Below are 24,489 nucleotides of genomic sequence, written 5' to 3' on the forward strand. Positions count from 1 at the left end.
GCGTGGCTGGGCTCGCAGCCATGGCACCACCACTCCGCCAGCAGTTCCCATGCGCGGAGTGACGTCATAGCCCTGGCTGGTGTGCGCGCAGCACGCCTCGCCACTGCACCAACGGTGGAGCAGACGGCGCCCGCCTCGTCTGTTCTGCGCATGCGCGGAGTGACGTCGGAGCACGCAACTGGAGTGCACACCACGCGCTTGCATTACGCTAGCATTTCGAGCCTTCACCATAGCGGCGCCATTGCTGGTCGCGTTTTGCGGAGCAGATTCCGGTGGCGCGGCACTGCGGCGAAATTGAGTGGGGGAGGAGTGGTAAAGGGGAGAGAGGGAGAGAGCGAATGCACGCCCAGGGCCGAAGATAAAGAAACAACGCCCAGAGAAACGGAGCGGCGAAAGACTGGCCTTGCAACTCGACTTAGTGAGTTAGACTCACCCAGCTGCAGATATCGCATCACTCCAGGTTTAACATGAGTTAAGCCACAGCTAATTTTTTATCTAACTATTTCCAAGTTACTTTGAAGTTGTTAACGCACGCAAATAGTCGAATTGCGAAATACTGTCGCCATACTGTCTGTATCTTTAGAAGGCAGAAATAAAGAATTTGAAGTTGAATTACTTGATTTGGTATTATTTCACGACTACCGAAATGTAACCGAATGGTATTGTTTTCATCGAATCTGCAACGATATGCAGCTGCCGTTTTGAACTGGATATGCAACTGCGCGATAAGTGGGGGAACGTAACTGCCCTTAGTCGCTGCTTTTGAGTTAATTGCAAGCAAATGCGGCAATTTAGTCTGCGGCTGGTACACCAGACCGTTAGATGCTTTTCGACGAAGCGGCATAACAGTGAACAAATTTTGTCAAGCCTCTCCAATTGATAATGAACGGGTGTTACGCGGCGTGTGCCCTGTACGATCCGCAAAGACGCACGTCCCCCCCTCCATATAAACGAAGTGACTAAGAGACCGGGGCTCCGCATTAATTACGACCCCTTGGGCATCATTAATCGACAATTTTTCTTTTCTTCACTTTTGCTCCATTGGAGACCATAGAATTCCTGAATATTTTTTTTAACTCGTCAGCGTCTTACCCAGGTTGCAAAACAGCCCACTTACGTCTCAAATAACAACGGGACCACCCGCGCTCTTTGTTTCCGACGTATTTTTTTCATTGTTTCTCAGTTGCCGCGACGATGATTTACAACCCCCTGTTTCTCCCTCTCTTCGTCTCGGGAGCCTGAAAGCGTGAGTATCACACAGCCACTCCCTTTTTCAGTGGGAGAGGAGATGCAGGACCACCTCGTTCGGGCTTCGTACCGCAACACTTGGTACTCCCCTTCACACGCAACCGACGGCTGGCGGCAGCGGCGCCGATTGTCGCGAGGCGTGCGGGGGCCTCCACTTCTTTTCCCTGCGACCGCGTCATTTTGGGTGTGCCGGCCGATACGAACAGTGCGGCCGTAAGGGACACGGCGGCTGCTTGAGCAAGGTGTCCGGGATGTCACCGAGAGCAGGTACCGGAGAGGAAAGAGAAAGCAGCTGCCGGACATAGCAAGAAGGCATTACAAGGACAAAATGCGGAAATAAATTTACGTGAAAGAGACAGAGAATAAACTTCAACTACAATGGATACGCTGATCTACCTAAGCCCCGACACGCAGGTCAGGGGGCAGATGACGCAGCCTCAGATGCAGGTTGGTAGGTTTCAGGTCCCAGCAGCCGCTTCAGCCAGGTGGACGATCAAGAGCTGGAGCTCAGGGTTGGAGCTGCGCATCAGGGTCTACCAGGTGTCTCTACTGTCTATATTGTGCGTCCCCGGGAGAGTATGGGCATTGCCATATGATGGGGTCGAGGTTCCCTCTCGCGCCACAGAGATTACATTTATCACTCTTGGCATCTGGCAACAAGTGGCTAGCCATAACCAGGTGCGGATGCGTATAAGTTTGCAGTCGCCTCCACGTGACTTCTTGTCTGTTGTCTAATTTCGGGTCTGGAGGGGGTAGCAGTTTACGCTCCAATCTATAATTTCTCTATATTTTAGCATGTGTTCTCCGCTCCCTCGGTCATCGAGGGACCTTGTAGTGGTGCGGCGGTAGATCTCGAGGCAGCTCGAGAGCCGTCTTGTTGACGGGTACGGCTTCGTGCGCCGGAGTACAAATTATTAGAATTTTCCTATCCAACTTTCACTGGGCTAGCATTCGGGCCGCTCACTGAGGCAAACCGGACGTTGCCTCAATGAGCGTCTTATGGAGCACTCAAATACTGTCTCTAACACCGTCAAGAAAAACCTGGGTGTTCACTGTTTAAAGTGTCCCTCCGGTTCCTGCGAGCCTTTCCTTCATGACTGCTCGGTCATCGCGAGAAACGCGCATCAATCCACACGCGAAATTATAGAAGCCGCCCACATTCTAAAGCTAGGTGAAGATTGTGTTAGCACACCCTCGATAGCGCTAACGAAACGTGAGTTAGATTATTGGCGCCAGGCATAGAGCAATTTTAATCTGTAGGATTCCGAAATTCGTCTTTTAGCCTCTTTTACCTTTTGGACAAGGTTGTTATCTGTCTTCTGCTTTTAACGTCCCTTTTGGTTCTTTTATCGGTTTTAAAAATTTTTTAATGATCTTTTTGGCCTTTTAGTGCATTTTGTTCACTTGTCATCTCCTAGTGTTTTTTGTCTCTTGTACTGCCTGCTTGCGTCATCCTTTTAAGCGTGATCCGTTTAATCGCCCCTCCACTTGTCTCTTTATCTTGCCTAGTTTTCATTTTTTGTTGCCTCCAAGGGTCACTCTTGCCCTCATGTTGTTTTCAATTGCAGTTTGTTATCTTTCGGTCGCGTGCAAACACAGCAGATGTTACTCATGTCTTCCCGCCCACTTTTCCAACGTATATATATGTTGCTCCACAAAAAAATAATCAGTTCAAGTCAGCGCTGTATCGTCTTGCCTTTCTTTGTCCGTGTCTTAGGAGTGTGCTGTGTTTTTCCTCAAGATGAACTACCAACTAGCCCGCTCTTCCACCCTTGCAAGCTTCATTTACCAATACGTCATTAACAATTATTTGCTCACGGCACCTGAACTACTGTGTATAGATCTATGGTGTCAAATGCTTGTTAGTCCCGAGCCACTAGCCTTGCACAGGTACACGCAGGCCGCCTCGGAGGGCAATTGCAGTTCCGATAATTGAGCCAAAGATACTCAGTAGCTTGCTGGTCCTGTGGGAGAAGTATTGGCTGAGTGACACATGAAGAGCCACTCCAGTTGCCTTCGTTCCACTGAAGAAAACTCACAGAAGATTCATCCACAATTCTGACTGCAAAGCACCCATACAAAACGCATACCCATACTTTCAAACAAGGCTGCCTAACTATTGGTATAATTATTGCAATGAAATACCAGTCAGCACATGTAGTTCCAAATCTAAAATTATATGCAACTCGACGAACAACAAAAAGCACTACACAGGAATTAAAATAACCAGCATTTCTTTAAAATATACCTCAGAGGAAATATGAGACATCCACTACTCTCCAGTGGTTTATGACCTTTGTGCACCAGCAAACTACACTTCATTTCAGGCACATTTGCATGCAGAAGTTGAGCTGATTTTTAAGAATCTTTTCGGGGTGCAACAATTCGGAGAAACCAGGTTTTACCAAAAAATAAACAGCCGTATACAATGCGTCCCAAGCCCTTTGCAGTGCACTTAAATAAGACTGCGGCCTCTTCCATAAATAAGGCTGAATGGTGGGCCTGTTGGTGTGGCATGCTAATGATTTTTTTACCAGCCAAAGACACATACACAAGACCGAACCACACAGGACAAGGGCAGGTAAAAGCCGTAGTCCTGTGGGTTCTTTCTTGTGTACGCGTCTTCCTTGGCTGGTAAAGAAATGATATAATTATCCAGTTTGCCTGTGTGCTCCACAAATTCTAGGATCCCTGTCCGCTACTTGTCAAATTTTACTGAAGCAAAAGTAATACAACCGACAGCTGATAATCTGCTAGGGCAACAGGATTCCAAGAGCTTCAGAAGGGCAGTGGGAGTCCAATCCAGGTGGAGTAGTGAAATCTGACTACTAGCAGACAGGGATCCTGCCGTCTGGGGAGGACACCGGCAAATTGGAGACTTACGGAGGAATTTTTTTACCAGCAAAGAACACGCATACACAAGAGAGAACCACAGAGGACTACGGTTTTTACCAGTCCGGGTCCTGTGTGGTTCTCTCTTGTTTGTGCGTCTTTTTTGGCTGGTAAAAAAATTCTTCCATAAGTCTCCAATTTGCCTGTGTCCTCCACAAACCCCAGGATCCCCGTCCACTACTAGTCAAATTTTTCAACTCCACCTGGCTCGGACTCCCACTGCCCTTCTCAAACTATTGGAATCCTGTTGCCCTAGCAGATCATCGGCTGTTGCTTGTATTACTTTCGCTTTAGAACTACACCTCTAGGGCGAAACTGCTGAATTCTGTACTTTCAAGAGGTTTGTATGACATGCAAGAGGCTTGAAGCATCATGAATAGGTGTAAATATTAGCTAGGGAATTTGCTATGCCACGACAGCTCCAGCCACCTATCATTTAGTGCAGCAGAAAAATGCACTTCATATTTAAAGTGGTGAAGTGCTCAGCATTTTGTCTCAAACATGAGTGCTAAGGAAACACTTTTTATGTTGCATGAAAAGAAAGAAATTACATGCACACTGAACTTTGCAAGAATGCCGCATGGACATTACAAAACCCTGCCATCCTTGCTTTATATTTGCCAGCTAACAAAATCCAGAAACCTACGAGTACTTTGCTTGTTAAAGACAACTAGAAGTGCGTGATGAGAGGATAGTTGGTAAGGCATTCTGAAGACAAACTACGCAGGCGACAGGACACAGAAAAGATGCAGACAAGCCCTCGCACGGTTTGAAGCAGGTGAGAGGGAAATTTGGTATCAAAGTGTTCTTTTCCGGCCCATGTAAACTGTCTCGTTTATGCCGATTAACAAACAATAACCTGCCAAACAAAGTAGGGTGCACAGTCAACCACACACCTAAGTTTGTAGCCTGTAAGATGGGAGTTATCTACGAGATCCCATTCAGCTGTGGTTCTGTATATGTAGGGCAGACGGGGCGCTGCATAAATAAACGCCTTCAGGAGCACAACTCTCAGCCAGTACGGTCGGCAGCATTTAGCAAGGCACTGCCAGTCTTGTAAGATGAATGACAAGAAGAAAAAATATTCTGTACACCGCTTTTCAAGCAAACGAAGATTATAGGCTGCACGAAGGACAGGAAGGCACGCATGATTTCTGAAGCCTGGCAAACTGCTAGATACGATGAGGAAAAATGTGTTAGGGAAGCATCAATTCACCTGTATCAGAAAGAACATGACTTTTTGGATTGATAATATAGGGTACTTTTGCTTTTGCCTGTAAGTTTGGTTGCGCATCCGTTGCTCTTGAAGGAAGGTCGCTTTGTTCAATAAATCAGTTGTCTACGCTCATCCTGTCTGCATCTTTTCTGTGTCCTGTCTCCTGCGTAGTTTTATGTCTTCAGAATGGTAAAGACAGGCTGCCAGGAACTCATTTGAGCGCAGTAATTTTAGCTCAAGCCAAACTTAACTACATTAGTATCTTAATATATTAGGCAAAAGTAATTGCACTGAAGATTTGCAGAGTATTCCAGTAAATCAGTGCCTCATACAGAAGGTTATTGTAACAAATGCACGCTTGAAACAAATGCACGCTTATGAGCGTCGCATGTACATGAGCTTGCCAATATATGCACATAACAGAGAAGTTTGCTTTTGAAGATATTTACCACTGCAGGTTACAAGAAGTCTGCATAGATAGGGCAATAAATAATGTCAGAGTAGTTGAATACAGAACTTACTAACCAGGCCATAGCTCTCAGAGCTTCAAATATTTGTGCATAATACTATACCGCAGACACAACTAGCAAAGCAATAAAGAGAAAGTTCTGTAATGAAATGAAGAACAACATTATGCTGGAATTTAAAAACATTGACCAGCTACTCAGCATGGGCAAGAACAAAAGATGGAAAGTCGAAAGGAAAGAGGCACGAAAAATTTTAAGGTTTAGAAAATCGTTGTAAATTTACACATATTTTCAGAAATAATGTAGCCATTAATTTTGCTTGGTTTTATGGCGTTTAACATCAGAAAGCAGCGCAGGCTATGCCGGCCGCCTTACTGAAGGACTCTTGATAACTTCACCCCGAGGTAAGTGTGCTGCCATCGCACATTACCTGGGCCTCTAGCATTTCATCTCTATCGTAATGCGACAATCATGGCTGGAATAGATCCTGTATCTTTGGGGTCAGTAGTCGAGCACCACAACCACTCAGCCACCACGACGGCGCCCATTAGTTTTGACATGCATCAAAGTGGCGACTAACGGGGTCGACAAAGTTCACTTCAGAGAGAGTGTGCTTTGATAAGAAGGATTTAGAGTTTTGTCTAGTCTATAATGCCATCTAATGAGATTTAAAAATTCATTAAAAGTATATGCTGCTTATGACAGGCTAAGGAACCTAAAACAAAGCAATATGTTCATAAATTAGGCAAGAGCCTGCTGTCAGTGACCACTCCCCTACCCAAAAAGGACAGTTAGCTTTTAAAAAAGCATGCCCTGCCCATGTCTATCATGATTTCAGCCGAGATTTTAATTCGCATTTTTTACCAACTCCTGAAGTTCTCTCCCCATCTCTTACCATTAACCCTATCATTTTTTTCAGTGGTTCACTGCCCTGTTCTGAATTTTAAGCCTTTTATAGTGTACAACACTTTGCCTGACAGCTTTGCAGAGGCAAAGAAGTTTAAAAATTTTCATTTTTGAGCATACTGCAAGGTGCTGCTCATAACTTCTGCATGCTGTCCTATAGTATAACACCCCATTCTTATTCTCTCAACCATTTCTCTCAGATGCTCTATACTTGTGCATGACCTGGCTCAGATGTACTCCGTTATTACTTCCAGTACCTCCCTGCCTATCATAAAATCTTCTTCCTTTTTCAGATTGGTGAACATTCCTTTAGCTTTCTTCATTTCTTCACTAAGTATTTATGTCCTCAATCATGAACTACAATTCCTCACCGCTTATGCTATGGGAATCAATAACACGAAATCAAAAGGACTAAGCATCAGAAGTCTGCGTTTCGCAAATCAAACTACTGCCAGACAAAGGGGGTCACCTCATCCACCGTAGGTGCGTTCTGCAAATAAACAACCATTCATTTCAGGCCACTGCTGCCAAAACTGCCCTTGTGGCTAGATTCATACGCTAGGATATAAGAATTCGCTTTTTGCAATCATCATCACGGACATACTCACTAAGCCTTCTCGTCACGGATGGAGACTGGCAATGGCTGCACTTTAAGGATGTGGTGTTTATCCCTCATCAGTAGAGACCGGATTTTAGGCAAATGCCTATTTTTTTCAACGCTTCGTAGGCGCACCATTTTTACATATGAGCACGAATTAGGTGTTGAATGTATGTTTAATACTCTATTTATGGTGCCTATAAATGCCTATTTTGGGTGTCAGTGATTATAAATGCCTATTTCCGACATTGGTGCCAAAAAAGCCCTATTTTACAGAAAAGGGGCCTGAAATACGCTGTGGTTTTGCTTTCAGATACTGTTTGCTTTCAAATCCATTTAGGTTTTAAGTAGAACACAAAAGTGGCAACATTAAATGACCTCGTCAGTTGGCTGTGGTGAACACTGCACCTACGCCGGCTGTGTACACAATGAAATGAAATGAAATCTTTATTTGCCATCAAATACAGATGGGGGGGTTGTGGAAAAAAAGCTGTCCTTGGACAGCTTGACGGGTCCACAATCCCTTATTTTGGCAGAGTGGCGGCATCACATAACATATTCTTGATATGCAAACATATACATACATTTTTAATATGATACAGACTTAGTACTCGTAAACAAAAACAACAGAAAACAACAAAAAGAACAGAAAACAACAGTGGAACTCACTTCTACAAATCCAAACGAAAACAACAGCAAGGCTAGATAACATTACACAGAAACCAAATACATCTGCCGGAGGTCCTTGTAGGTTGCCGTGAAAAGGTCAAAACGGACAGAATTATAATAATTCAAAAGCGTTGGTATTGTGTACTTAAGGCACTGTTTCTCGTAACTTGAACGTGACATTGGTACTGACCAATCCTCGAAGTGTCTTGTAAGGTAACTTGGAGTTCTGTCCTGTAATTGGGATAGGTTACGTATATTGTTGATATTCCTGTGGATTTCTTGTTTATATACATGGCTTAAGCGATATCTATATAGATTGTGAGCTGGAATTACACCAGAGTTGCTAAAGAAAGTTGAGGTGGAAGCAGTATAAGAAGCATTATATGTGTGTCGGAGATATTTTTTCTGTAACAGGTGGATGTGTTCAATATTAGTGTATGTTGTGTTTCCCCAAACTAATTGACAATAGTTCAAGTGTGACTGAAAGAGTGAATGATAAAGCAAACGTTTGATGCGTGTGGGAAGGATATACCTTAAACGACCTATTACACCAGTTATTTGACTTATTTTGCTTAGAACATGCTTGACGTGATTGTCCCAGGACATATTTGCTGAAAAGGTGACACCCAGACATTTGAAATTCTCGACTAAAGCGATGCATCGTGAGTTTATTATAATATCTTGATGCGGAGGTATGTGCTTGTTCTTCGGCCTGAATATAATCGCTTTTGTTTTGCTTTCATTTACCTTCATTGCATTTACTCTTGACCATTCCTCTAAGGATTTCATTGCACTGTTACATTGTTCAACAAGAAGATTTATATCATTGCCAGCAAAAAAAAATACTAGAGTCATCTGCATAGATAATATATTTTGCTTTAGGTTTACTAGTGACGATATCATTCAGATAGAGATTGAAAAGTAAAGGTCCTAAAATACTTCCCTGCGGCACTCCACAATTAAAAGCTTTAGCTTTCGATGTAAAGGCACCTATTTTCACAACTTGGGTTCTATTGGATAGGTAGGATCTCATAAGAGCTAGTGCCTGTCCTCGTATTCCATAGTGACTTAATTTTTCCAGCAAAATGTTATGGTTAACTAAATCGAAGGCTTTAGAAAAGTCCACGAAAATGCCAACAACTATTGCTTTGTTTTCAAACGCCGTTAATATATATTCTTTCTGCTCTAGCAACGCTAATTCAACTGATTTGTTTTTACGGAAACCAAACTGGTGTGGTGTTAGCAGATTATGTTTTTCAATGAAATTTGCCATCCTCGAATACAAGACTTTTTCAAACAGCTTTGAAAAGATCGGTAAAAGTGATACCGGCCTGTAATTTCCCAGCTCATTACAATCTCCTTTTTTGTACAGAACAGTAACTTTTGCGCACTGCATTCTCGCTGGGAAAGTTGCTGATTCTAAACACATGTTAAAAATGTGGGTGAGGATGGGGGAAATAATATCAACTACATGTTTGATTGGGCGTACTTGAAAACCATCGATGTCACAACTACTAGAGTTCTTTAAGGCTTGTATAACAGACATGATTTAATCCACTGTTACGGGCTGAAGGTATATTGTGTTGTTAATATAAGTGGAAACATATTTGCTAGCATGAGAGGATATAGAGGAAGCAGAAGCGATACTAGTGAAAAAATTGTTAAAAGCATCAGCTAATTCTGCACCGGATAATTCTTTTCCATCAACTTGTAATTTCAATGAAGGCTTATGCGAGTGACCACGGTTAAGGATGGTGTTCAACCTCGACCATAACAGACTGTTTTGACGGCACTCAATATCCAACAAAGATGAATAATATGCTGCTCGTGCATTTCGCAACTTCTTTGTTAGGTTATTACGATACTTTTTAAATTTGACAAGATCATCTGCTGATCGCGTAGGAAGGAAATGTTGATATAGCTTGTCCCTCGTTTTCATTTCACTTCGTAATTCAGGTGTAAGCCATGGTTTGCGTGTTCTGTTACTTTTTTTGCGTGTTCTTGACGGGAAACTCTTGTGGTATAGTCGGGTCAGTATATCCATAAACTTATCGTACGCTTTACCAACCACGTCAGCCGAAAATATCAAAGCAACCTTTTTCCTATTTTCTGCCATTTTATAGTGGCAGCTTTTGGATGACTTTAGCTGTTAAAGTGGTAGTTGACCATATGGCACCACATTTCGGAAAGTATACGGAGTAAGTTATAGGTTCGCCCAAATAATTCGTTTGTTCCAATTTCAACCAACTGTAAAATGTTCCGTAAACCTGCTGGACAAAGTTTAAGTTATTAAAATTTCCACCTGGGTAACGTGCCTTATTTTCGTTCCTTGTGCCCCAGATGGTGCTTGTCTGCTACTGCTTCCATAGCTTTAAAAGTGATTTCTAGAAGGATGGTGTTTATTTCACCATGGATCCTCGTGGATGTACGTAGGCCCGTGCAGAACTATGATTCTTTTCGGCATATTCCGCATCAAGCAGCACTCTGTGTAGCATTTTCTAGCATCTCGTATTTATGGTTTCCAGACCCTGATAATGGCAAGCACCATTTGATAGTCGCGTGGCTCCAGACACGTGAAGCCACACACTATAAAACACTGTTTACACAAATGACAACATATTTATTAATGTTGAAGCATCGTGTATGCCTGCAATAAATAAGTTCAATTCCTGTGTGAACGAAGACTGAACTCATTTGTCAGATGCTTTGAATTGAGAATGTTTCTATCAATTTCTAAATACATGGCCTCCTGTTAAGGTGTTCAATTGTTTCTACTTTTGTACACGACAAGCGAATTGTTTGTTTCGAGGTATACCAAAGTGTTTTAAAAGGGTTGGTAACCGTCCCTTTTGCTCTGCTGAAGCATGTGTATTGTACAAAAAGTTGCGCGACAGCCTTAAAAAAAACGGCTTCTAATTGCGCCTTGCTTAAGGTCCCAAATCATTCCTGCAGTGTTTTTGTTTTATTTTACGACAGATAATGCGCGCTGATGTGCGGAACTGTGTGCACTTTTGATAAAGTTTATACTGCCTATTTTTCACCGTTAGGTACCTAAAATGTAATTTTAGCCGTCTATTTATGGCGCCGAAAACGTGCTTTTAGTGCCTAAAAATCCGACCTCTACTCATCAGTGTCGGCTCGTGAACACATGCAGTGCGGTACATTACTCTCTCTGCTCGACATACAGATAAAGCACAGTGAGGCTACTCAGCTTGTTGTCTCATCGGGGACAAGTTTTCGCTTGCCAGCCATCTGCCAAGACCTTGCTGGTCAACTGCCCAAAGTCTCGTTGGTGTCTCTCGTTAGAAAGCCTTTCACACCACTGAACACTTGGCCATCGTTAGTGCTGCTTTACTAAGTCTAGATTGACCACAGAGGGTTTCCAAGCGTGACAGACTGGTGCAATGCAAACAGGTTCAGCCAACTATCCCACCAGTTCCTATTCACATTGTCAGCAAACAGTGAGTGTTAACAGGTGATTTCGATGATGTTCCAACCCAGAAGGGTTGAATCGGCTCCTAGGCGAGTATTTAAAATCTTATGTTCCGCTCAGCACCGATGACGGAAACTTGCTAGAATGTATCTGCTTATGGGCGGTAAAGAAATTAAAATTCCTAGTGTTTAAATTTTGTGCCTCTAAGCCTTTAAACAACAGCAAGACCACATCTGGTTAGGCTGAGAAGAGATGAACAGAGGAAAGATAGCCAATACCACACTAAAAAACTGGGTGCATTCCAAAAGAAGATGAATGCATCAGTAGGTGGCAGTCCGAGGGCTAAATGAGATTAGGACATCTGTGGAGAAAGGGTGACAGCAGCTGGCAAAGGACAAGGTTAACTGCAGATCAACTGGGGAAGCATTTTCCTGCACCGATTTTGACAGCAGGCTCACAAGACAAACAAAATCAACTCGAGGAGCGGGGTGCATATCATGCGACGGAATGTCAATGGCCAGTGAAAATGGCACCAGCACTGTGGAACGCACATGCGGAAAATGAGACGCGTTTTTCGTCAACTTTGAGCGGCATTCTACTGCACTTTTAGGAGCAAAGCTCTCAAGTATGGCAACACTGGCACTTTTTGTTTTACTGGCATGAGGGTCATCGTTAGGGTTGAAGTCCATATTTCTTTTCCATCCACAGTGTTAATTGCGAGCTATGTTTACCTAATAGGGGCTGGAAATTTAACATCACCGTTATTTCTTTGCAGCTGTTAAAACAATACAGCGTATATTTTATAGCATGCTTAACGAGCTTTTGGGAGCAGCATACTGTCCCTTTTACTATTTGTTGCTACTGAATCAGTTTGACGTTTACAAAAGATCTGTAATAAGGAGTAATTACTCATTGACATCCACTCGAGCACAGCCAAATGGCTACAAAGGAAAGCTATACAGCTTTCACAGAAACTTCGTAGTTAAAGATTCGTCCTGGTCCGGGGTTCGAACCCAGAACCACCGCTTCACGGGAGTAGTCGCTCTACCAATTTGTCCAACCTGGACGGCAAGCATATGGTAGGGCGAGAGTGAAGTGATCAATAACTCGAGTGGGAACTGTAATGGTCGAATGTTTTAGGACCCCTAAAACATTGGACAAACTCAGTTGCCGCTTCAGGTTACAATACTGAGTGACATTTTGGTCTATAGACCTTATGCAAAATTGCTGCCACCTATCGGAGAAAAGAAGAACCTGTGGAAAGCAGCCATGTTGGAGGATGACTGAAGCTCGTTTCGCCTCTGCTCTCTGGATTTAGGCGCGCCCTGCGATAGCTTCCTTACGGCTGTACTGGCTCGAAAGTCTTATTTCATCTCACTTGAGCCTGTAAACATGACTGAATGGTCAGTCGACCTGTCCCTACTGCCCAAGTTTCGAAGTGACTTCGCAGACACTTATTACACGTCCAAAACCCTTTCCGAACGCCACCAGGTACGGAGCTACAAGTTTTTCGCGAAGTCCTACGTCAGTCTGCCGACGCCGAAGACCAGGAAATGTACGAGGCAAATACAATTTTCGTTTACGGCTAAAAATGTGCGAATTTTGGTCTAGTTTGAAGAAGTTTTTGAAAGCGGGCCGCACAAACGAGGTATATAGCAAAAAGCTTGAAATCCTAAATAAGTGCGCAGTTCTATCTCAAACAGTTCTCAAAGCTCTGAAGGCGAGGAAGCATCGACACCTACACCTCAGGGCAGACGCAAGAAAGATATAACTTTGACATAATACTCCCTCAAGTTCTGTTCCATGGGGAAGCACAGATAAAAATTTACAAATGACTAGGCCCCAGCCTTTCACACGCGATGAGTACCAACACCGAGCACTCTGTTCGTAGCTGGCCTAGCGCTCCGTCGCACGGCACTGCCGCTCATCGTCATCTTCTAAGTAGCACAAATCAATCCGATGGGCACCAGCTGCGAGTAAACTCGACCGTTGTCGGTTCCCTTCCTTGTCTGTCCGCAGCTGGCTGGCCTAGCGAGAGCACCCTAACGTAGCACTGCTCGCTTATCGTCGCCTCCTACGTAGCACAAATATATGCTATTGGAATGTAGCAAACATATCTGTAGTTTTTCGCAGCGCTATTTAGCGACCGCATAACTCCGTTGTGATATCTGGAGGAATTCCTATTTACCACGGCACCCGAGTAAACGCAGAGGGAGCCTATGGAGCGACAGTTGCCATGCAGGCTCTACGCCAGTTCTTTTTTGGTAACGCATTATAGCTGAGACAACCGCACGCAGACTGCCTCCACTGCCATACCAATATAGGCGCACACTAATAACGCGTGTGAATAGAGATCAGTAGTAAAGAAACGTAGACGGGACTCACCGATCATGCGGCTCATCTAGGCTTAGCAAAACCGCGCATTCTTCTTTGTTGCCTCTCCAGATGGCTAGAAGTCGTAGCGCTGCCTTTCTTCATGGCTTTACCCGTTCAAACTCACCAAAGTTGACAGGGCGTAAATTCTCGTCGTTCGTTTCCAAAACACACTTGTGTTCTTCGTACATGTCCGCAGCGCGAGCACTCAAACAATGCTACGAAAACCCAAATAATACAAACGTGACCCGTCGCTCGCACTGCCGTGGCGCTAAACATGGCGCCGATGGCTGCAGTTTTGCCCTTGGTTTCTCTAGTTTTGCGTCGTTGAAAAAAACCACAAATGCACTTTTTTATTATTAATATTTGAATTGTGTTCGCAACGAAATGAAATTAAATTTTTTCATGTTATTTTTGTATTAATTTCGAATACCAAAGCGCTTTTAGTTACTTTTACTGGCATGCCGTTTGTAGAAGCTGCTATCCTGTGATCCCATCACCCAGACCCGGATGTCCTAGCAGACGACGGCGCAGACGGCGCTGTTGACGGAACACATTTTCGATTGACAGCAGGTAAAATCTCTTAATTGCCACAAAAAAGGCAAAGAAATGCTCCGTATCGCAAACTGGTCCATATCAAGGATATATTCGACGCGAGCGGTAGGACAGAGAGCAGCTGCGATGCATTACTTTACGCGACACTGGCATGCTCGACGGAGATCTACATGAAACTGAGAGCTTAAATGTGACCCGTACAAGTGGATTACTTTGATATCAACTGCGTTACGGAACTACGACGATACTTGCATCACGCTTTAGCTCATATGCAACAGCGGCCCGCGCTCGCCGCATCCTGTTGGAGTGTACAGCCGGCCAAATCTTTAGCTGGCGTGCGCGACGGCCGCTTTTTCTGCGCTCCTGCTCTTTGCGACGAAGCAAATTTGCGAAAAGCTCAATATTAAACACGGGCTTATTGAGCCTTTGCTTAGATTGGATATTTTCATAAGTTTGCTTTAACACAAGCTGCAGGAGCACAGCAAATGCGGCCGTAGCGCACGCCAGCAAAAGATTTGGCCGGCTGTACGTACTTTCACTAGCAAGAGACCACACGGAAGCCGACAGAAGCAACTGTGTTTTCGAGATGAGATTGTTCCGAGAAATACGAGCACCTTACTTTAGCACGTACTGGAATTCAAGTTGTCAGCCTGTGTGTCACGTACAGCCGGCCAAATCTTTAGCTGGCGTGCGTAACGGCCGCGTTTTCCGTGCCCCTGAAGCTTATGACGGCGCAAACTTGCTAAGATATGAAATTTAAGCAGAAGCATACTAAACCCCTGCTTAATATTGAGCGTTCCTCAAGTTTGCTTCGTCACAAAGCGCAGGAGCGCCGAAAAAGCGGCCGTCGCGCACGCCAGCTTAAGTTTTGGCCGGCTGTACGGGGACGATAGCGTCGAGGACGAGCTCAAGAAAAGCCTTAACGTGGCCTCAACGCAGCCGGTATCCCAAGCATTTGTGCGCTAAAAATTGTTTACCTGTACTGCGAACTTGCGTTCTGTCCCTTGCCAGCCGCTAGCTGCCCGATTTGCCAGCCTTGCGAGTACAATTCGCAAGTTGCTGAGCCAATCTGTGAGCGAGCCGAGCTTTCAGCAATGACGCTGCTCGCGAGCGCGCCGAGCGACGAGCTTCGGCCTGCTCCCTGGCTGCCGTATTCGTAGCTAAGCCTAGCCGGTTTCACTTCAATGACGGAGCTGAGAGCGCTTCGATACTGGCTAGCGCTGAGGTGCCACTGTTTTCACCGTAAGTACGTTTTATTGTGAGCTATGTCTCGTAGCGAAATAAAGATATTCTCGGGTCCACCCGAACGGTGATGATGGTGTCGAGGAAGAGCTTAAGAACCGCCGCAACGCAGCCGATATTCCATGCATACATGTGCGCTAATTTGTTCACCTGCACTGTAAAAAACAACTGTTAAATAACACAACAAATAGGAAGATTTTCTCTTTTGGTTACTGAAATTTTCTTGAAGTAAAAAAAAACAGAAATTAGTTTCTTTAGAAGACCAGTTTTTTCAGTTAGCGCTATATGTGCACTTTTTCTTTAACAGGAAATGTTTACGCAAGAAACATAGTTGATGTTGAATTTAATAGAAATTCCGGAAGTTGCGGATACTTCAATGTTATCAATTCTTTAAATTGTTTTGCCTTCATTAATCATTTCACGAATACCGCTGAAGATGATGCGGATCGATACGTGACTATGGCAACAAGACACGTATTCGCTGACCTGAGGAGAGCCGGTATAGAGATGGCATGGAACGATACATTTTGGTATACGGTGTACGCACCGAGCGAATTTGATATTAATTTCAGCAAATGGGGCTCTTTAACTCTGCACGGACAACGGACAGCCTATGGGCGGCTGTGCACTTCGTGGCCAGTGCAGCCAGGATTCGATTCCGCGTGTTTGGGTTCAAACCGAATGCGACAGCTGCTAAGCCAACAAGTGCCGAGGGTTAACGCATAAAGCGTCGTCAGCAATCAAGCGCATTTTCCAAGCTTCATGATCCCGGTCCTGAATTTTCATCCGCAAGCCATCCACTTATGCCCCCTACGGCGGCTCAGTAGCTAGGGCGCTCGTCTGCTGAGCCCGAGGATACGGGTTCAATCCCGGTCGAGGCAGCTGTGCTTCGAGGGAGGCAAAATGCAAGCCGCCCGTGTGCTGTGCGATGTCAGTGCACTGTGAAGAACGCCAAGTGGTCGAAATTATTCCGGAGACTGCCACTATACGCCATCCATCATAACCGATGGCGCTTTAGGACGTTAAACCGTATATACAGGGTGTCCCAGCTAACTTGGACCAAGATTTATAAAAAACCAAGCGTTCCTCAGAACTGAAATCACGTGGATGTTGTTAAGGTTCATCTAAAGTTACAGTACGATTTTTTCGCTTCTCCTATTTAAATAATTAGTCGAGATAATTAAATTAACTTTCTTAAATATAGCTTGAAACGTTCAGGCGTCAATAGGAAAGTTGTGGAGCTCCACAAATATCGTCCAACCCAGGCACTTCCAACGAGATAGACTTAGCGTGGCCTTTTTTATACGGGAAAAACGAAAGCCCGCGGAGTTTAAAAAATACCACGTGACAGCGCGCTCCCTGCGCCCGGATGCGCCGCGGTTACAGCGCTCGCATCCGTGCTTTGTAATGGTGTCTTCGACTGGTCGCTCCCACGATCCGGTTCGGATTTCGTAAAGTGAGAGCCGCTCTAGCTCCGAGCGCATAGCGAGACCGGTCAAGCCGAATAGTCAGCAAGTTTTCAGAGCGAAAGCGCAGGAAGCAGAAAAAGGACGTAACTTCCGGAACCGCCACACCGCAGTGGCGCCGCCGCTGCCGCTGGTGTCAACGACAGCAATCACACAGCCGCACTGCCCACGCCGCTGAACCTGTATCGCTGCCTCAGCTGTCTCCGTCTCGGCTCGCGTCGAAAACAAAAAAAAAAATGAGTGTCCCGTGGTACCACTCTGGATATGCCGCGGCAACCCCTCAACGCCCCGAAAGCCCTTCACCGGCCGAAGTCGTGATGTTTGCCACAGTGGACGGTAAGTCCAGCCTTATTCGTCTTCAGTACGGACAACGTGGTTTGGCGCCTTTTCGCAGCGTGCGCTTAATGGCGGCAGGTGTGGGGGAAAACGGACCTGCCACAGTTCTACTGGAAGGCTGTGAAAGTTTCCAGCGATGATGCCGAAGGCAGCATTGTGCTTTCTGCCCTAAGTGCGCATGATATAGCGAATATCCTACGCATTGGCATTCGTACTACGTGTGAATGCTGGCGCGAGAAGTAAAAAAATGGCTGAGGCTTAGCTAAGGTTAAGCCTAGTCAGATCGAAGCATATTGATGGCTAGGCTTGGTAATACATGGCTTTCCTTGGTTGACGTTCATCCCGCTCTTCATCGGTCTCTGTGGCACGCTGAAGCTTTCGCTTCGCGTTCAAATCAGCCCTGCTTCTAGGCGGCATCCCAACACCTGGCCGCCTCGTAAGTGCCCGGAGAGCGAGGCAAGCTCAGCTTTATACCGCTGCTGTAGCTTCACGTGGTCAGCCGCCGCGCCTCTGATGTGGAGCCTCCACCGCCGCGGCCGACCGCGCGAGCCGGCAGCTCATCTCTCCTCTGCTGTGACGTCATATTGTCACGCTAAAGGTCAATGGTAGCTCCACCGCCGCGCTCGACGGGCTGTAGTGTAGCTCTAGTAATATGCTTCGCATAAAAAAAATAAACTACGCGAAATAGCTACAATCTGCTCTCGGACAATAACATTTGCTCACGTATGAGTGCTTCCGTCTTTCTGTGTGGTTTGTGTAGAATTTAGCGCGGTTTTTTCTTTCCTGAACACAGAGTGCTTTCAACTTCACGTTTTTTTTGCCTTTCCCTCGTGCTCTGCACATTTTGTAGCGGCTCACAAAGGATATTTGTGCATAGTTTATCCCTTGCATTACCATCTCCAGAAAAACTTCGGTGCAATTCGTCTGCCCGGGAATGAGTAACAGAATTATTTGTGCTGTTGGAATAAGCCTTCACCAAAATAAGACTGGCGCGAGAAATGATTTTTCACGTGGTCAGCACAAATGCCCTAGCAATCGATGCATTCAATCAGTGTTCATATTACCCGTGTCAGTTGTGTAGCATTCAGCACCTACCTCGCTAGTCGCTGCACATCACGCTCTGTATTTTGTGTTGTATTGATTTTTCTCTGCACAGGGGAGGAAGACCGAACAACCCCTGAAGTTGTGGATGTGGCCTCAGAAAAGGAGCCGAGTGAAAAAGTGCTCTTAATTGGTTAGTTTTAGTTCACAAATGATACTCAACTCACTTTTCAGAATGCATGTTAATGCTGAATGAGTGCATACACAAATGACAATGCCAAGTTGGCTACCCTGCATGCATTTAAACAATTTGTCTGTCTATCACTGTTGGGCTTTAATGCTGCAGCTGCATTCTTATTTTTATGCACGTACCTGCAAAGAGCACGCATTCATTCATTTGACTTGGTGTAGTGAATATTGTTGCGAGAAAAAAGTTCATATAGTAAGCATGGATGAGCATAAGGATAAAATAATTGTTGCTTGTTCGGACAACCTCGACAGTTTCACCTTTTGCAACGTAACCAAAAAGGTCTGCATGAAGCTAAATGTCCAGGTGTAACGAACATTGAAAGCATTTAAACAGCCACTAAAACATGCGACTTTGTAGTCAAAGATGTCAAGCTTATTTCACTTGTTTCTTCTCCAATGCAGCTGCATGGGATGAAAGTCAAACGAAGTTGCTGCTGGATTACTATGCACGCTATGCTAGACAAGTGGGTCCACTGAAGAAATTCCGCAGCAAGCATGCAATGTTTGAACAGATTTCATGCGACATGTTCGGTGTTCTGGGGATACACCGCACTGCCGTGCAGTGTGAAACGCGGTTCAAAACGATTTCAAAGCGCAAGAGGAATGAAGTGAAGCATAACAACACGTCAGGCAATTCCCGCTGCCGCGTTGAGTATGAGGAAGAATTCAATGCCATCAAGGCTCTGGATGACAGTCTTGAGCCGGAAGTGCTGCGTGGCGTGGACATGGTGAGGCACAAAAAGCATCTCACAGTAAATCAACGCCTAGACCGTCTACAAGCACAGACGTTCTGCAAAGCTTGGAGATGAGCGACGATAGCCTGCCCCTGACATCATCGGGAGACAGCTCATTGAAACTGTGCACAGAGTCTCGGGACGACGAAGAACCAAAGAAGAAAAGGGTTGACCGCAGGATGCGCGCAAGCAATACGAGAATTCAACATATGCAGCTGTTCTTTGAACAGATGGACAAATTGAACAGTGAGAAAGAAAAAAAAAGGAAGAAAGAGAAGAAAGGAAGGAGCGAAGACACCGGGAGGTGCTAAAAGCTCATTCAGAGCACATGGCACTTTTGCGCACTCTAGCAGAAAAGTAGGTCGCAACACTTCATTTACCATCCTTTATTTGTAAAACGCTGTTGCAATGTGCAATACTTCAACCCCATTTTTCATAAAGCCAAACATCTATTTAAGAAATGCTTTTGCAGCGTACAATAAATTTCACAAAAAAAAGGTTGCAGTCTCTGTGGAAGCAGCTTAGAAACTCTCGGCTAAAGCCTTTCGCTTCAATTCACCCAATCTGCGAAGAGCGCTTTCACTTGCAGACACTGGCTGTCGACTTGCCCTTAACTCTGCTAGGCTGAGCCTGCTGTGAAGGGTAGCATCAGTTCTGCGTTCATTTCTTTCAGCATCTGTGAGCAAATCATTGACATCAAAATCTCCAGCATCCAAGCATATGTTATGCAGAACACAGCATGATATAACAAACTTTGTTATTTTATCCACAGTTGTGAATTCTACATAACGGAGCTGCCGAAACCTTTGCTTAAGCATTCCAAAGGCATTTTCAATAATGACCCTAGTTGCTGCATGGCGTTGGTTATAGGCAACTTTGGCTGCTGTCATTGGCCCATAGTGTTTGTAAGGCGTTAACAAGTGCTCCCTAATGGGATAGGCAGCGTCACCCAGAATGTGAAATTTGTTCACTTCACACACTGTTGGCAAGTCTTCATGCACTGGAGACAACCTCAGAACTCGAGCATCATGCACTTTGCTTGGTGGCCCGGTGAACACATCCAGAAATCTCCCTCTTGCATCACATATGCCTTGCATAGTGATCGAGACTTGATCATGTCTATTGATGTAGGTTGATCTGATCTTGTTGCTTGGGCAGCGTATTGGGATGTATGTTCCGTCAATGCACCCAATGACATTGGGAAAGCCTGCAAGCTGGAAAAGACGAGAGAGCTACAGTTACTAGGGAAAAGGTAGGTCTTCTGCAGAGTTGATCAATGTACATCTCAAGCATGGAGCTATAACCTTGTGGCAATGGGAGAACACAGCCGACATAGAAGCAGCATGTGGTACTTTTCATTTTACTCTGATACCTCCATTTTAAGGCAGTGTGCAAATGTAAGCAAAACCTAACGGTCACTACTTCATGCTTCTGAGCATTTTCTATTGGCTACAGTTTTACATTTAAAGAAGTGTTTTCTTTAAAGCTTGAGTAAAAAGCTAGAAAATGCAATGCATGAATGATTGCAGCATTTAATTTGATGTTTTATGATTGAAAAAAAAAAGCCTAAAATTATGGGCATGGCACTAGTCAATCGGTTGTTCTAGGCTTAAAAGGAGCCTGAGAGAGATTTAAACACTCACATTCAGGAAATCTTTGGCCAGTGCGTGCTTGTCGGATGAGAAGTGAATTACATTCGGGGCTATCTGGCACAGGAAATCCAGGACCCTGTTGATGACCACTAGCTGGGTCGACTCTGCCATGTTGAACAGTGCAGAGCACTCACGCATCGATGCCTTGTTGGCTGCATACCTGTTAAATAAATTGCAACACGAATGATTATAATTTATCAAACCAGCTTAGATCAAACATTCTTGCAGTTATCAGATGAACACACAAGAAAATAGAAAAGAAGACACTACAACAAAGCTGTTGGAGTAAGCCGTGCTTCTGGTATTCAGTCTTACACGTGGTCTTGCATAAGATGTTTTTAACGTGTCCTCGCATGCCAAATACCCGCCACGGTGGCTCAGTGCTTAGGGGAGCTAAGCCTCTGAGTCGGAATACCCGGGTTCAAACCCGGCTGCGGCGGCCGCATTTCGATGGAGGCGAAACGCAATGCATCCGTGTACTGTGCAGTGCCGGAGCCCTTCACAACGGTGTCTCTCATAGCCTGAGTTGTTTTCGACGTTAAATCCCATGAACCAAACCTTGTATGGCAAATAAAAACATACTGTGTTCTAATAAGAGGTTTCAGCATTTTTTTTTCCTCAGTACTCTTTTCAACTGCATCAGTGAAATAAATTTACACAAGTTACAAAAGATTAATGTTCAAACGCAAACGTACCGTATAAATAAACTGTAAACACGCCTAAATACAGATTCAACTGGAACAAACGATATAAAAAACAAGTATGAAGTGAAAGCAATACTGAGGTTGCACATTTTCTTGTTTTCTATTCACGAACCGCCTGTACTACTCGTACACGCAGTTCAGAGAAGTGCTACATATAATCACGCGCATTATGCGCGTGCCCGCCAAACGTATCACTTTTTTGGTGTTTAAAACGAAGCTCACCAGAGAAAGGAAAGAATGTGCTCCTCTGGCGTCTTTGCTGGAGAACCGCCATGGTGTCAATCGGATGGAAAGAAGTCCGATTTCTCGAACCTGCCAATGAGGTCATAGCAGGCCTGGCGTCTCAGTCGGAAGTTCCTGCGGAACTGTAAAACATCACCGCATATGACTGATCAATCGGGCAAGCCGGATTGCAGCAGCTAATGGGGCCCTGGACTAAGGGCTCCATCCACTGGGGGCTATATAACGCAAGCTCTATTCATTCATCATTACATATCGGCACATACACGAACACAAATTCTTACCTCTTCTCCGGAGTAGTGTTGCACCACTATGCAGATGTAATCCTGAACCTTTGGTACACACGGAGGAACGCTACAGAGTTCTTGAAACACTGCCCTGTGAACAGCGCCGTCGTCCTCGTCCGAGCTGCTGCTGCTGTAGTCGCTGTTGTGATGGCCTAGATGTGACAGCAACACAGATGGCGTACCCAGCGCAATGATTCGTCTTCTTTTCGACATTTCGCCTCACAGAGCCACACAGCAGGGACGTTTTAACTGCCTCTAATACCTAAAGCGCCTAAACTTGCTTCTACGGATGCGTAAAAACTGACGCGTTAGGCCTCGCCAGACCGGTCGTGGTGTGCCGTGGCTACCCTGGCTCCCTGGCTTCGCATCCGTCTCCGCGAAACGGCGGAAGTGGCTCTGTCACGTGAACACATCTCGGGGCCGCATGGCGGGGCCGCTCCGACTTTTTTCTCGGAGCGCCTCAGAGCACTCTGAGCTGGAGGCGGGCGCTCTGAAAGAACCAGCCGAATGTAGTCAGAGCGCTTGATTTCGACCAGCCGAACGTGCGGCTGCAGCTCAGAGCGCTCTAGAGCGATCTGAAACGACCAGTCGAAGACACCATAAGAAACATCACCCGCTTCGAGTCTTTCGTGCTGCCTAAGACAGGGCTTCGGTATGTGCTTGGTTCCAAGATAAGTGCCAGTGGGTTCGGGCGGCAGTTGAAAGAAAGCGCGGCTCCTTCTTTTCAGCGTAATTCACACGACGTTATCAGGCTTGTTACATGCTTCATTCCTTGTTGGGATCTTGCTTCCAAATTCAAACTCATGAGATTGTCATCGTTCCTCCGCATGCATTCTGCTGACGTGACAGCGCAATTATCGCCGAAAAAACAGGAGCAGCTCTTTCTTTCAATTGCCGCCCGAACCCCCTGGCGCTTATCTTTCAACCAAGCAAAACTCGAAGCCCTGTCTTGGGCAGCACGAAAGTCCCGAAGCGGGTGATGTTTCTTACAAAGCACGGATGAGAGCGCTGTAGTCGCGGCGCATCCGGGCGCACGGAGCGCGCTGTCACGTGGTATTTTTTAAACTCCGCCGACTTTCTTTTTTCCCGAATAAAAACGGTCACGCTAAGTCTATCTCGTTGGAAGTGCCTGGGTTGGACGGTACTTGTGGAGCTCCGCAACTTTCCTATTGACGCCTGAACGTTTCAAGCTATATTTAAAGAGTTAATTTATTTATCTCGGCTAATTATTCAAATAGGAGAAGCGAAAAAAATCTTACTGTAACTTTCGATAAACCTTAAAAACATCCACGCGATTTCAGTTCTGAAGAACGCTTGGTTTTTTTATAAATCTTGGTCCAAGTTAGATGGGACACCCTGTATAAACTAACCAACCAAACCACTCCCTTCTAACCTTGCAATGTCTGTTCCTGAACAGATGAGAGCAGTACAAATGTGGAAGCGGTCGTCTCGTGCGGGACGCAACTCAAGCCCTATGGAGCTGGCGTGACACTGCAATCACGTGCGGCGCGCTCTATCGAGATTTGGTTCGAAGAGACAAGACTTTGCCTATGACCCTCGAGATATTCGGGCTGCGTCAAGGGTCCGTTTACAGTCTTTTGTACTATAAGAACCTCGCCTGCGTAACTCACACGCTGTAACAGTTTTCGAAGGAATAAACCTTCATTTGATTTAAAACACTCATTGCATTCGCCTTCAAAGCGGAGGATATATAGGCGGATGCGACTGTCCCGTTATTCGGCCTATTCGGAGCGCACCCGTTACAACACATAACCGACGTATCCGATGTATATGCAGCACCGTAGCTGCAATGCGCATGTGAAATATGCCAGAGTTTCATCTTACAAGGCGTGCAGAGACTGAGGGTGAACGGAAGCACGATTGGCGGCGCGTACGTGAAGCGCCACGTCATTGTATCTGTCACCGTGAGTTCTCGGTTGCATGTGCTATATATGTTGCACGCATAGGCAGTATTATGCAATATCAGAAAGAGACTTCAAGCAACATTTTTTGGTCGAAGGTGTACCCTCATTCTCAGGGAGCCAAATAAATGTCTTCGGCGGTGCAGCCTGTTTCGTATTACTGTGCTGGGAACCTCATCATACTTGCAGCGTTAGAATGAAGCCGATCGGCGGCCACAGGGCGCCACGTGATCATGAATTGTCTGTAGGAGCCTCCGCC

General features: G+C 45.3%; 1 protein-coding gene and 1 pseudogene across 1 annotated transcript in view; one reads left to right on the plus strand and one right to left on the minus strand.

Annotated features, from left to right (window-relative positions):
• The window catches only part of LOC149361422 (uncharacterized), a 442,275-nt gene that overhangs the window by 358,761 nt on the left and 59,025 nt on the right, over positions 1-24,489 (minus strand). The gene's annotated exons all lie outside the window — the stretch shown is intronic.
• LOC149361426 (uncharacterized) lies at positions 17,383-19,736 on the plus strand (annotated as a pseudogene).

This window comes from Amblyomma mixtum, chromosome 2, assembly GCF_055824585.1.
Source record: "Amblyomma mixtum isolate Tamu chromosome 2, ASM5582458v1, whole genome shotgun sequence".
Classification (NCBI taxonomy): domain Eukaryota; kingdom Metazoa; phylum Arthropoda; class Arachnida; order Ixodida; family Ixodidae; genus Amblyomma; species Amblyomma mixtum.